The sequence below is a fragment of the Hippopotamus amphibius genome, chromosome 1, assembly GCF_030028045.1.
Source record: "Hippopotamus amphibius kiboko isolate mHipAmp2 chromosome 1, mHipAmp2.hap2, whole genome shotgun sequence".
Taxonomy (NCBI): domain Eukaryota; kingdom Metazoa; phylum Chordata; class Mammalia; order Artiodactyla; family Hippopotamidae; genus Hippopotamus; species Hippopotamus amphibius.
In genome coordinates, this window is record NC_080186.1 from 121,949,693 (window position 1) to 121,963,656 (window position 13,964).

Here is a 13,964-nt window from a genome sequence, read left to right on the forward strand (position 1 = left end):
CTTAGATAAATGACTGATTCTAGAACTAGGGTAGTAAATATACACAATGAGCCTGGAGCATCTTGTAGTGCCTGAAAGTAAGAAAGTGTTCAGACAACTCAGTGATTTGGGTTTGTCAAAGGGACAGAAGAGCCAACTGAAAGAGCTTCCAATAGTCAAACCTGAAACAATCTGAACAACATATAAAGTAGTATTGAATTATAAACCAAAAGATAAAATAAATATCCACAAGTTCATACTGATATGACATAAATAAATTACTGAATAAATAAATGGGGGAGACAAATTTGAGCAGAATTCCAAATAACTTTTATACATACTCCACTCTCAAGGAAATGGAGCATCATCTTCCTCTTATCAAGAGTGAACTGGTGCTCTTTTCAGCAGTACATACACTAAAATTGGAACAATACAGAGAACATTAGCATGCCCCAGCGCAAGGATGACATGCAAATTAGTGAAGTGTTCCATATTTTAAAAAAAGAGAAAAAAAAGAAAAAATCAAGAGTGAACTGTACATAGTGACTTTCCTCTAAAGAGTACAATTAAACAGTGAGATGAAAAGAGTAACTTAGTTCAGAAATCTGTAAAACACTACCTCATCCAGGTTATCAAGATGAACATCAACAGTGATAAGTCATATTAATAGCATGTTCCCTAAATATGATATGATGAGAATGGCACTTTTCTCTGTGGACTTTCTCCCAAAATCTATAACCCTTGGTAATTTTCTTTTCCCTGAAGTTTACTTTATCTGCTATTCATATAGACACCCCCACATTCTTTTGATTGATTTTTGCATGATTAATATCTTCCATCCTCTTATTTTCTACTGGCCAATATCATTATATTTAATGTAAGTTTTTTCTAGACAGCATAGAGTTGGGTCATGTTATTAAATCAACTCTACTAATCTCTGTTTTAATGTGGTATATTTAGAATATATTTAGACCATTTGTATTTAATGTAATTATTGATATGTTAGGGCATACGTCTACTATTTTATATTTTGCTTTACATTTTATCTCTGTTTTTTCTTTTTTCTTTTTCGTGCTTTCCTGTGGGTTACTTTAACATAATTCAGAATTCCATCTTGATTTTTCTATAGCATTTTGAGTGTATTCCCTTGTATAGCTCTTTCAGTGGTTGCTCATTTGGGTAAATAAAGAATGGAGTTGCTAGATCATATGGTAAGTATAAGTATGACTTTGTAAGAAACTGCCAAACTGTTTTCTAAAGTAACTGCACCAATTTGCTTTCCCAATATGAATTCCAGTTTTTCTCCATTTTTGTAAGCTGTTGGTATAGTCAGTATCTTTCAATTTAGCAATTCTGATAGGTATGCAGTTGTATTACAGTGGTTTTACTTTATGTTTCTCTAGTGATTAATAATGTTGAGCAACTTTCATGTATTTATTTGTCATCCTTATATCTTTTTGGTGTAGTGTCTGTTCAAATATTTTGCCACTGTTAATTGGATTCTTTGTTTTCCTACTCAAATTTTGAGAATTCTTTATATAGTTGACCTTTGAACATGGGAGGTTAGGGGCCACCCTCCACACAAATATATAACCTTACAGTTTGCCCTCCATATCTGTGGTTCCACACTGTGGATTCAACCAGCCATGGATCATGTAGTAACATAGCATGTATTTATTAAAAAACATCCAGGTATAAGTGGACCCCTGCAGTTCAAACCAATGTGTTCAAGGGCCAACTGTGTATTCTGGATACAAGTCTATTGTGAAATACATTATTTGTAAATATTTTATCCAGTGTGTTGCTTGTCTTTTGATTCTCATTAGTTACTTTCACAAAGCATTTAAAAATTTTTTGATAAAGTTCAATTTAATAATTTTGTATTTAATGATTATGTTTTTGGTATTGTGTCTGAAAACCTGTTGCCTAACTTTTCTTATAAAAATTTCATAGTTTTAGGTTTTACATACAGTTCTAGGATATATTTGAGTCAATTTTTGTATAATATATGAAGTTTAGGTCAAGGTTCACTTTTTTACATATGGATATCTAATTGTTCCAAAACCCTTTGTTGAAAGGTTTATCCTTCTATGGAGAGCAGTATGGCGGTTCTGTAAAAAACTGAAAATAGAGCTACCATATGATCCTGCAATCCCACTCCTGGGCATATATCCAGAGAAAACCATAATTTGAAAAGATACATCCACCTCAATGTTCATAGCAGCCAAGACATGGAAGCAACCTAAATGTCCATCAACAGATGAATGGGACTTCATTGGTGGTCCAGTGGTTAAGAATCCATCTTGCAATTCAGGGGACGCTGGTTCAACCCCTGGTCAGGGAACTAAGATCCCACATGCCATGGGGAGACTAAGCCTGTGTGCTGCGACTACTGAGCTCATGCACCACAACTAGAGAACTCACATGCCACAACTACAGAACCCATGTGCTCTGAAGCCCACCCACCACAACTAGAGAGCCCATGCATTGCAAGTAGCCCACTCACTGCAACTACTGAGCCTGCATACCATAGAGCCCACGCACCACAACTAGAGAGAAGCCTATGCACTGCAATGAAGAGCCTGCATGCCCACAATAAAAGATCTCATGTACCACAATTAAGACCCAACACAGGCAAAAAAATAAATATTTTTAAAAAAACGGATGAATGGATAAAGAAGATATGGTATGTATATATATGTGTGTGTGTATATATATATATATATATACACACACACACACAATGGAATATTACTCAGCCATAAAAAGAATGATGCCATTTGCAGCAACATGGATGGACCTAGAGATTGTCTTACTAAGTGAAGTAGTCAGACAGAGAAAGACAAATATCAGATGATATTGCTTATATGTGAAATCTAAAAAACAAACAAACAAAAAACAAATGAACTTAATCTATTGATACAAAACAGAAACAGACCCATAGACACAGAAAACACACTTATGGTTACCAAAGGGGAAAGCGGGGGAGGGATGAATTAGGAGTTTTGGGTTAACATATACACATGACTATATATAAAATAGCCAACAAGGGCCTACTGCATAGCACAGGAAACTATGCTCAATATTTTGTAATACCTTATAAGGTAAAATAACCTGAAAAAGAATACATACATATATATATGTATGTGTATGTATATATATATATGTCATATATATATAACTGAATCACTTGGATGTACACCTGAAATTAACACAACATTGTAAATAAACTATACTTCAATTAAAAAAAGTTTTTTAAACTTTATCATTCTCCACTGAATTGCTTTCACACCTTTGTCAAAAATCAATTCTACACATTTGTATAGTATTGACTATTCTCATTCAGGAATATGATATATCTCTTAAGGGATCCACTGCCTCCCACACACATACTTACAACATCTTTTGTGTATTACTTCATTTTGTCTTTATTTGGTTAAATTATCTAGGAATTCTAGCAACAAACAAGCCTAGGCTGATTTCTACTGTGTCTTTGCAGTCTTCTCAAGAGAAAATTCCCCAAGCTGCACTGCTCCTTATTACCTGAAAGCAGACAGACTTGCTTATGCACGTCCTTCATGAAACCAGCAGCCCCTCTTCTAGACATCACACTAAAATAGAGAAGACATGACAACCCTCTCCAACCTCTTCCTTCACCTCCTATACCATTACACAACCCGCTTCACAGAAGTTCTTTCACATACAAATTGTTTTACATAAATGGATTCCTGTGGGCCTGACCCTGACATGTCTGAGTCCCAATGGAAAAACAACTTAGGCTGATAATGAGACCCTCACACTACAGTCAGAATATTTTTCCATGTTTTCAAAATGTCATCAATAATGAAATGACTGGAACTTGAACTAAAGTGATGAGAGCAGGAATGGAGAGAAAATGTTACTACAAAGGATAAACCAGGCTCTAGTCCCAGATTTAATATGAAGCACGAGGAAGAAGGTGGAATGCAAGATTACTTTTATCATTCTCAGTGGAAAAGCATGAGATGTTTCAAAAAAATATGAAATATGGGTGAGTTCAATTGTAAATACATGTTGAGTTTGAGATGATTATAAAGACTTTAAGTGGAAATACTCAGCAGAAAGTTGGAAATGTAGGTGAGAACCTCTGAGAACAAAAAACGGGGAGCTGTCAATTTAAGGTGAAAAAGTTAAGCTGTGAGAATGAATGATGTCTCCGAGGAATAAATCAGATCAAGAGAAAAACAAAAGACCAAGGATTGAGCCTTGAAATTAATGAGTAGCATTCAAGTGACTGACTATAAAGACCAGGTGGCAAAATATGTCAATTTAAGGAGAAAAGGGCTAGTTGAAAAGTGGCAAAGAGTTTTCCCCTGCTGCAGCCCTCAAATTAATTTTTGTTTTAATGTATTTTTTATTTGTTTGTTTTGCCTTGTATGCTGTTGTTGTTGTTGTTGTTGTGTGTTTGCTCTGCTCCCGATGCTCAGTAGTATCACTATCCTTGACCTTGCCTTGCTTTCTCCTCTTGAATAGGAAGGAAACTTCCAGATACCCATGGTCCAGGAAAGCCAGAAGACTGAAATTTTACACTAACACCAACCATGTAATAATCATTCTCCAATTTTATCTTTTCAAAAAAGAGATCACTCCTGCTTTCAGCGATTACATGACTACCAGATATTTTCTGATTAATTATTTGCATCTATTTACCTATTTCTTGTAAAGCAATCCTGACAGTTTCCTTATATATCCAGGAATTCCACAGATTGTACGCAAGTTTTTCAAAGCAAGGTTTTCAAAACAAGTGTGTAGTTTTCCAATTATAAAGTAATACACGTCCATTCTGGAAAAATTAAGATGATGTAAAAATACATAAGGAAGAATATAGGAATGATTCAAAAACCCAACTAAGTGGACATTACAGTAAGTACATTTCCTATAGTGTTTTTTAAAAATATTGGAATAATATTTTGTATAAAAAGTCACATTTTGTGTTTTTAACTTACTATAGTAAAAGCTTTTTGCTATACTATTACAGACTCTTCAAAAGCCTGTAATAATATTTAAAGCCTTCAAAATATTCCATATTTTCAGTCATTAATTATTTTTTAGCATTTGGACTTCCATCTCATTTTTCTTCAGTACAAAAAACAATGTCGGAAATTATGGGCTCTAATTTTTTTTTTTACACTTTAAATATATGCAGTTTATTGTATGTCAATTATATTTCAATAAATTCTTTTTTTTAAGAGTAAATTTTTTATATAAATTTATTTATTTATTTATTATTTTATTGGCTGTGTTGGGTCTTTTTTTGCTCTGTGCAGGCTTTCTTTTCAGTTGCGGTGAGTGGGGGCTACTCTTTGTTGTGGTGCGTGGGCTCCTCATTGCCATGGCTTCTCTTGTTGTGTAGCACAGGCTCTAGGTGCATGGGCTTCAATAGTTGTGGCTCACGGGCTCTAAGAGAGCAGGCTCAATAGTTGTGGTGCATGGGCTTAGTTGCTCCGCAGCATGTGAGATCTTCCTGGATCAGGGATCGAACCCATGTCCTCTGCATTGGCAGGTGGATTCTCAACCACTGCGCCACCTAGGAAGCCCTCAATAAATTCCAGGCTGTAAGCTCTGAAAGGGACGGATAAGTCTTAGTGGTCCTCAGGATGCCTGTGATACCACACACTTCACACAGCAGGTTCTTAGTGGGCATGTGTTGATCTCACTTGACAGTTGCCAGCCTGGAGTACTCAGGGATGCAGGGCTCTTATCTGACCACTCCCTGTTAGAGGTAAAGTTCCCCTTCACAGTTTCTCTTACCACAGTTATAATTTAGCACTTAATTTGCAATTGTTAATTTCATGTCTACTTCCCCTGCCATTTGAAGGCAGTGCTTGTTCTGTTGAGCCCTCCAGCTCAAATAACTAGCATGGTGTTTGGCATATGGTCAATTTTTTTAAAATATACTGGAATGACTGAATTCATTCACTCTTTCATTCATTTGTCAAATTGTTCAAACTGCTGGTATTGGAGGGTTGCCAGCAGAGGTGGGGGGCAGCTGTGGCTCACTGAGGAGACAGGGGCATTGGGGGCAGGGGTTCTGGGAAGTGCTCATTGACGTGAGCCCTCCCAGAGTCCGCCATTAACCCCACTTGGCTCTAATTTTTTAAATAATCCATTCTGAGTCATGCTCACATGAAACAGATTTAATATGAATACCAATTTCAGTTAAATGCAAAAGGGTGATGTTTCACTTGGTTCTAATGCGTTCAGGTCCTCTCTGTATATGAAATTCCCACAGTGCACAAAAATGGTCCAATGATTGTTTTTCTGGGTAATGAATATAAATCTAGAGTTAATTCTTTCCTTCAGTGTATTAACCCCAAATCTCTCTTTTAATAACTCTATTTCCTTTCCCTTAAAAAAAATCATCCAAGTTACTTTCAATCATTATCTGCCATAAAGTTCACTGGCTTTTGGTTATTTACAGGTATCCTATAGCATGATGAGAGAAGAACAGCTATCTTTATTATATACAAGTACACAGATCAATGTGCCTGTTGCTTTAAGAAATTATCTTAAGGCTTTCCTGATGTTTACTTCTAATGAAATGTGCACACTGGGGCTGGGGTATGTGAAATCCTAGGCAGATGGTTATGATTGTGGGTTAAAAATTAGTTGACCGACAGTTTGGAAAAAAATTTCAACTAAAACAATTTTTACAACATGCAATCTGAGAATAACATATCAAGAGTTTCAAAACAGAGCCACAGAGTGTTGTCTCCACAGCCTCCCTGCTTCTCTTTCTATACCTTATGCTCTACTTTTGTCTCCTTATCCCTCTTTACCTCCAAAATTATAGTGAAGATCTTCAGTTTTGCCCTTCTGTGGCATCACCAGGCTGGAAGAAACATGGAATGATCTGTTACAAAGTCTTCATTTTATAAATGAGATAATTGAGTCTTGAAAAACTTAAGGGAACTGTCCAACAACATGCAGCTCCTAGTCCACAGCTGATTTGAAAGTGGCATATTTTCCAAAATATTATGCTGTGTCAAAAAAGATGGATAATTAAAAGTTAGCTGAAAATGTATTTTCCCCGGAGGGTAAATCATTTAGGGGAAAAATGTGAGATGACTGTAGGCTTCAGTTTAAAATTTTTCTTTGAAACTACAAATGCAAAGGCATGAATAAGACAGAGGAAGAACTAGGACATAAGTCTGACTCACGATTCCTTTGCCTCACCTCAGTCATGGTGAAGGGAAGGAAGGAGGAGATCTGTAATCCTGCCTTACTATTTCAATCAGTGTGAATATTTAAATAATCTTGTTCTTCCCAGAAATCTTGTACTGCATACTTGCAAGGCTTATGGGTTAAGGAATTTTTGCCAGGTTGTAAAAAACTTGCAATATTCTCTCTTATCCTAGGATAAAACTTCCAATATATTTTCTTCCCAAGACAAACAAGACCTCCCCAAAGTGACTTTTCCTCCATTTTATTTACACAAATAGTTGGAACTTTTAAATGGCTACTTGTCTCACTGAAGAAAGAGAAAAACAAAAGGGAAGCTATTAGGCTCTGCTTTTTTGGGAAGCCAACGACACAAGTCAATGAAAGTTTAAAAACAAGATATCTCTGTCTCTTACAGTGTGACTAAGCACCAAGAATCATGTTTTGCACAACTCAGTTCACTATTAAATATCTACAGAAAGAAAAAAAAATCTATGGAAAGGAGTAAGAAGAAAAGGGAAGGAAGGGGAAAGTATTGAGCTATCAACAAAGAAAAGAAAAAAGAACGAACATGGATGAAAACTAACCATGTATTGGACTTTTGACTTATAGTCTTATTTTATGCTAACATATACTGATAAAGATTTTATCTGTACTTAGCTGTTGAAGAGAAGAAAGCTCAAAGTCTATATCTAGTCAAGGGGCCACAGAGAGAGAGATTCAAACTTGTACCCCTTCAGTTTTCCCTGCCATCATGACCATACTTTGCTCAGATTATTGTAACAGCTTCCTAAGAGATCTCCTTGCTTCTATTCTTGCTCCACTCAAAACAGTCACTACTCAGCAACCAGAGCCTTTATAAAATATAAATCATGTTGTACTAACCTCTGCTTAAATCATTCTGGTGGCTTCCCTTTGTGCTTAGAATAAAACGCAGTGATTTTCCGAGGTCTGCAAAGACCTACCTGACCTGACCTTTACATTTACCTCTAACCTCACAACCACATTGCCTTCCTTCTGTTCCAAGAATACCAAGCCTAAATCCAGCTTTGGGTCTTTCATCTTGCTGTTCCTGTTGCCTGCAATGCTCTTTCCCCTACATCCAGGGACGGCAATTCATGGCTAGCAGACCAAATTCAACTCCCAGACTCCTGCTTGTTTCTGTAAATAAAGTTTGATTCGTACACAGTCACCCCCTTTCATTTGTCTTATCTATGGGTGCTTTCACAGGACAATGGCAGAGTTGAATAGTTAGGGCAGAGACCGTATGGGCTGCAAAGCCGAAAATATTTACTATCTGGTCTTTTTCAGAAAAAAAATGTTTGCCAATCCCTGCCCTAGATTTGGTTGGTTCTATCTGGTCACTCAGAAGAGGTTTCCATCTTAAATGTCACTTCCAAAGAGAGGCCTTCCCTGACCACCCACTCCAGTGTACCTCCCTTGCCACCAATCATGCCACCTTGTATTATGTTCCTTGTAACTCTTATTTTACTCATTTATTCCTTTGCTTGTTTATTATCTAATTCCCCGCTTTAGAATATGTGTTCCAAGAGAGTTATGACATTCTAAATCTTATTTACAACATTTGCCAGTTATTAATATAGAATAATAATCTCTTGATAAATATTTTTAATAAGTGAATACATGACGGAACACTTGGTTTTTATTATTCCAAAACTCAATATTTTCCACTAGGTCATATATTTTCTAACAACAAAAGAATGTTCTGGCCAAAGGAAAGAACAATGTATAATTAGGCAAATTTTGCTCAGTCCTGCAGATCTGCTTCAGATTCAGTAGAGACAGACATCACATCGCCCTCAGGAAAACCATACAGTCTGTGAAATGCAGAGGACACATTTGTAGGGTGCACCGCAACTTAATGGGCAGGACCATATCACAGATCTGCAACAACCAGACAAAAGCATCTGGACGGTTTCCATAGGGCGGGGAGCTTGTTCTGGGTGAGCCCTAGAAAACACTTCGAAGTAAGCAGTTTGTCTTTTGAGCTCAGCAACTTTGTTTTTCTCTTTACAGCAATCCCCTCCTTCCATTAATGCAATCGCTGTCCTCCTGCTGACTAATCCTAGTGTTTCCAAGACACCCAGTTCAAAGCCCACAAGCAAGACAGCCAGCCACGCTCCTGACACTCTTTTCCTTTTAAAGGTTACTCCTCTTGAGGCCCAGTCCTAAAGACCTTCATCTGCTACTGAAAGTTGATAGTAATATACTAGTCAAGTAAATAAAGAGCTGCTGGCAAGTCAGCTCATGGATTGCCCTTTCCTGAGCCAGCCCGTCCCAGAAAGCCAATTGCCTTCACTTAAACGGTCATTAAGGAACAAAGTGTTTCCAATCCTTTGGTAAGCCAAGTGACTAACTTTACCTCCAAGATGTCCCTGAATGTGTAATGTACAATCAAACAATTCTTGTTGGGGGTCAGAATGGCTCTAACTGGTTGGGACAGCTGCAGTCACTTTACAAGTCCATAAAGTGAGAGTCTAGGATTAGATGATCTCTAAGTCCCTTCAATGACAGGAACCTATGCTCCTAAGATGACTGCCGGAGAGTTCAGGGCAGTGCAGAAGTGTATGGCGTGTGGACACTGAGGTCACATTGATGGGAGTTACAATGTTGCGTGGTTTGTGGAAAATTTCTTAATCTTGCACAGCTTCAGCTGCCTAGGTATGCTATGGAAATAACAATGCCCATCTCCTCTGTGGTTATGAGAACTGTAATGTGCTAACTGCATAGAAAGCACTTAGAACTGCACCTTGCTAATAAATGGAAGCTATTTTCATTATTATTTTTCTAATATGCTCTAGTTTCAATAAATCTGTAGTAATATAACACTGAATAATACATTAGTTATTTTTTTTTGAAACTATTATCTTAGAGAGGATGTGGGACACACTAGCAATAAATTTCAGAAAACTGGAAGAGCCGAGAAGAGTTGATAATATGAGCCAACACGGATTAGGGTTCACGTATCAGAATTCAGGGGGCTAATTAGCACACTTCCACAAATGAACTATGACCTATTGTTGACATAAATCAAAACACCTGTTCTCAAAGGAAGACTATTAAGGATTGGAGAGGAGATGGGACCGAGGTGGCCTTTGTCCTTGAACAGAGGGACTGCTCCTGATGATCTAAAACAAGTAGAACATGTCTTATTAAAACTAAGATTTAGAAAGGAAGGTATAACTTGTAGGTAGGTTTTTTTCAGCTGAGATGTGGTTAGAGAGTGGCTCTCCTATGCTCAGGAGACATGGGACTTGGTAAATCTCATTATATTTACCAAATTTCTTAACATTGAAAACCTTTACTTTCTAAACTTATCCAATTTATTCTGTGTAATGAAATGAAGAAAATCATATTTCCCAAAATTCCTCTTAGGGAGACTTTGTATTTATTCAAAAGAAATTACTTTCTTTGGAGTATGAGACCCTAAGGAAATGCTCAAGTAACACAATACAGCAATTAAATTGTTCCGCCTAACACAAGGATGAGGAATTTTAACAAGAGAGAATTCTAGAGAGGGAGAAAGGGGCCAGTGAGGCAGGAAGACAGAGAGGAGTGGGTGAAAGGAGTAGGAGGGAGAGAGAACCGCTACTGATTGAGTGGCAAAGAAGGGAATTAAGAAAAGATTGGAAATGTCTAGTTGGAGGGGATGTTAGGTTGTTTGCTTTGCGTGTGCAGTGTAAACCCCTAAGAGAGCTTCAGGAATGCCATCTTTATTGCTAACCTGTGATCTTATGGATTGTTTCATAGACCAGAAGAAGGGCTGAGTTCTGTGTTCAAGTTAGTATGGGGAGAAAACAGAATCTTCCCCGGAATCATAACTTAGAGAACAGTGGGGATGGAGGAGGGACAGCTAATTTCTAAGTCAGACGTAATCATATTTCTTTACGGTTTTTCATAATATTTTTAAGGAAGTTTTTTTTTTAATTACCTCATCTGTATTAGTATATGGAAAATTAAGACCAGAGAGACCGGAGAACTCAAAGTGTGATAGGAAGACCCTCCCAAGGAGGAGACAGAAACATAGAAGGTGGAGTTTGGGGAATAGTTCTGAGGCCTTCTCAACAGACTACCCCACTTCCCTGCCAGAGACCTTTCTAGCTTATCCCTTGGAGAATTTCATACTTACTTTATCTTTGGTAGTGCTGGTCCAAAAGAAATATAATGTAGGCCACATAACGTAATTTCAATTTTTCCAGCAGCCAAATTTTAAAATGTAAAAATAAAGAAGCTAAATTAATTTTAATAATATATTTTATTTAACCCAATATTTCTAAAACATTACTATTTCACCATGTAATAATCAGCATAAAATTATTAATAAGCTATTTTACATTTTTTACACAAAGCCTTTGAAATCCAGTGTGTATTTTATACTTACAGCACAGCTCAGTTCAGACTGGCCACAATTTAAGTGCTCAATAGCTACACGTGGCTAGTTGCTACCATTCTGGACAGCAATTAATTTAAGGTGTGAATCCTATACTCAGACTCTCAGACAAGTAGAGGTCATTTCCAACTGTATCTGTGGACGAATTGACAGTGAATTCATGTTTGGAATATTAACTGTATAGCATTTGGACACAGAAAATTTATTCTTGAATTAGGAATAAATGGTTTAAGCAAGCCAACCAACAATTATTGCATATTACTACATGCAGCGACTGAAATAGGCACTTCCAAATATTACCACACTTAATCCTTTCAATAAACACCAGATGAAGGATTGTTATTGAGATCAAAACAGTAGACATGTGCCTAATATCCACTTCACCCCTCTTGTTTGCCTTCCTGGGGGACAGAGAGTGGAATGCTGAATATGGTATTTCCCAGACTCCCTTGAAACTAGGGTTCTCAATGTGATTTAGATGCAACCAATCAGATAAACATATGTGAGATTTGAAGGCTGGAAGTGAGGCAGAAATTGCATTAGGCGGGGGTGGGGGGAGGCTATTTTTGCTATTTCTACAGGCACAGGAACTGTTTTATCAACAGCAGAGTTAAAGAGACATGTCCAGTCTCTACCTGTGGATATTGAGAAGCAGGGTCCCCGGCATCCATGTTGCTGGAGCAGATCAGAGCAAACACAGCATGGCTCTGGAGGCAATGGCAATAGTGGCAGTGTCTTTCTAATTAAGTGGACTTTTGAACATTGTGGTTTCCCAAGACTGCATCCTAACTGTGAAAACAAAATCAAAAAAATAGGAGTTTCCTGGATGACTAATTCTGCAGTGTGAATGCAGAAGTTATTCCCCAGTGCTCATGGCTAGACTCTGTTCTTCTCTCCCAACGGTTCCTCAAGCCATTTCCCCAGAACAGACACTCACCCACCACATCAATGATATGCTGATTGGGCAGGGTGAGGTCAAGATGGATAGCGTACTGGAGGGCTTGGTAAGATGCAAGTACTACAGAGAGAGAGAAATAAATCCTGAACATTGAGAACTTTGCCATTTCCATTTTAGAGGTCCATTGATCAGAGGCATGCCATGATGTCCCCTCCAAAGCAAACAACAAATTGCTACATCTTGTATCCCTCACCACAAAGTAGAAAGCAGCAATGCCTGCTATGTGCTTTTGAGTTTTGGAGGCAATGCAGTCCCTACATGGGTATAATGTTCTGGCCCTTACATTACATGAGAAGCTTCCAACTTTGAGCAGGCCTCCAATAGGAAAAAGCTCTTTTGCACATCCAGGTTGGGGTACAATCAGCTGTCACTTGGGCTATATGATTTGGCACACCCTCCTGTGTTGGAGGTGTCAAAGGTAGGAAAAAACGTGGTGGAGACTTTATAGCAAACTCTGGGAAAAGGATCACAGCATAGGTCTCCAAGGTTCTGGAGAAAGGTCCACCATCCAGAGCAGAGAATTACACACTTTTGGAAAATCAGCTCCTGGAATTCTACTTGGGCCCTAGTAGAGACAGAATGTTTGACAATAGGACAGCAAGTGACCATGGATCTAGAAATGTCCTTTAGGAGGTGGATTCTATTTGACCCTCAAAGTCAAAAAGTCAGTAACAATCCATTATAAGATCCAATGCTACATACAAGATTCAGCACAAGCAGGACCAGAAGGCACAAACCAGCTCCCAAAACACGTAACCTAGATCCTGACATCATCCACCATGACTGCATCAGCATCGCCCTCCCTCAACTCACTCCGATGGTTACGGGTCAGGGTTCTGCATAGCCAGCTAAAAGAGGGATGAGGGGAGCCCCCGCTTGGTTTATGGATGTGTTGGCTCAATATGTGGGTGCAAAGTAAAAAATATATGGTGACAGCATTATAGCATCACTCAGGGGTGGCCTTCATAGACAGTGAAGAAGAAAAATTTTCCCAATTCGTGGAGATTTGTATGGTGCATCCGGTCATTCACTCTGTGCTAAATGAGAAATATTCCAACATTAGCAATATTCCAATATACGAGACCTCATGAGCATAACAAATAGTTTGATTGGTTAGGTACCTAAAAGGAAAAAGACTGGAGACAAGGACGTCTGGGACAGAGGCAAGTGAGTGGACATGCAGGAATGGGCATCAAGTGTGTCGATCTTTGCATCACACATTTATGCCCGACAGGAAGCACCAACCACTAAGCAACCAAATAGACAAAATGACTCAGCCAGCTGATATTAGCCAACATTTGTCAGTAGCAACCCCAGCCCTGGCTTGATGGGCGCATCCGCCACTGTGGCTGAGGGAGGGGCATGGGCCCCAAAACATGCATTGCCTCTTCCTAAGCCTTTATAACTACAGTCACT

At 38.2% G+C, this 13,964-nt stretch overlaps 1 non-coding gene across 1 annotated transcript; it reads left to right on the forward strand.

The window, feature by feature from the left end:
- The first annotated feature begins 371 nt into the window (after positions 1 to 371).
- Positions 372 to 477, forward strand: LOC130842595 (U6 spliceosomal RNA). The gene has a single exon (XR_009050486.1). It is a non-coding gene; the product is annotated as a U6 spliceosomal RNA (small nuclear RNA).
- Positions 478 to 13,964: the final 13,487 nt, after the last annotated feature.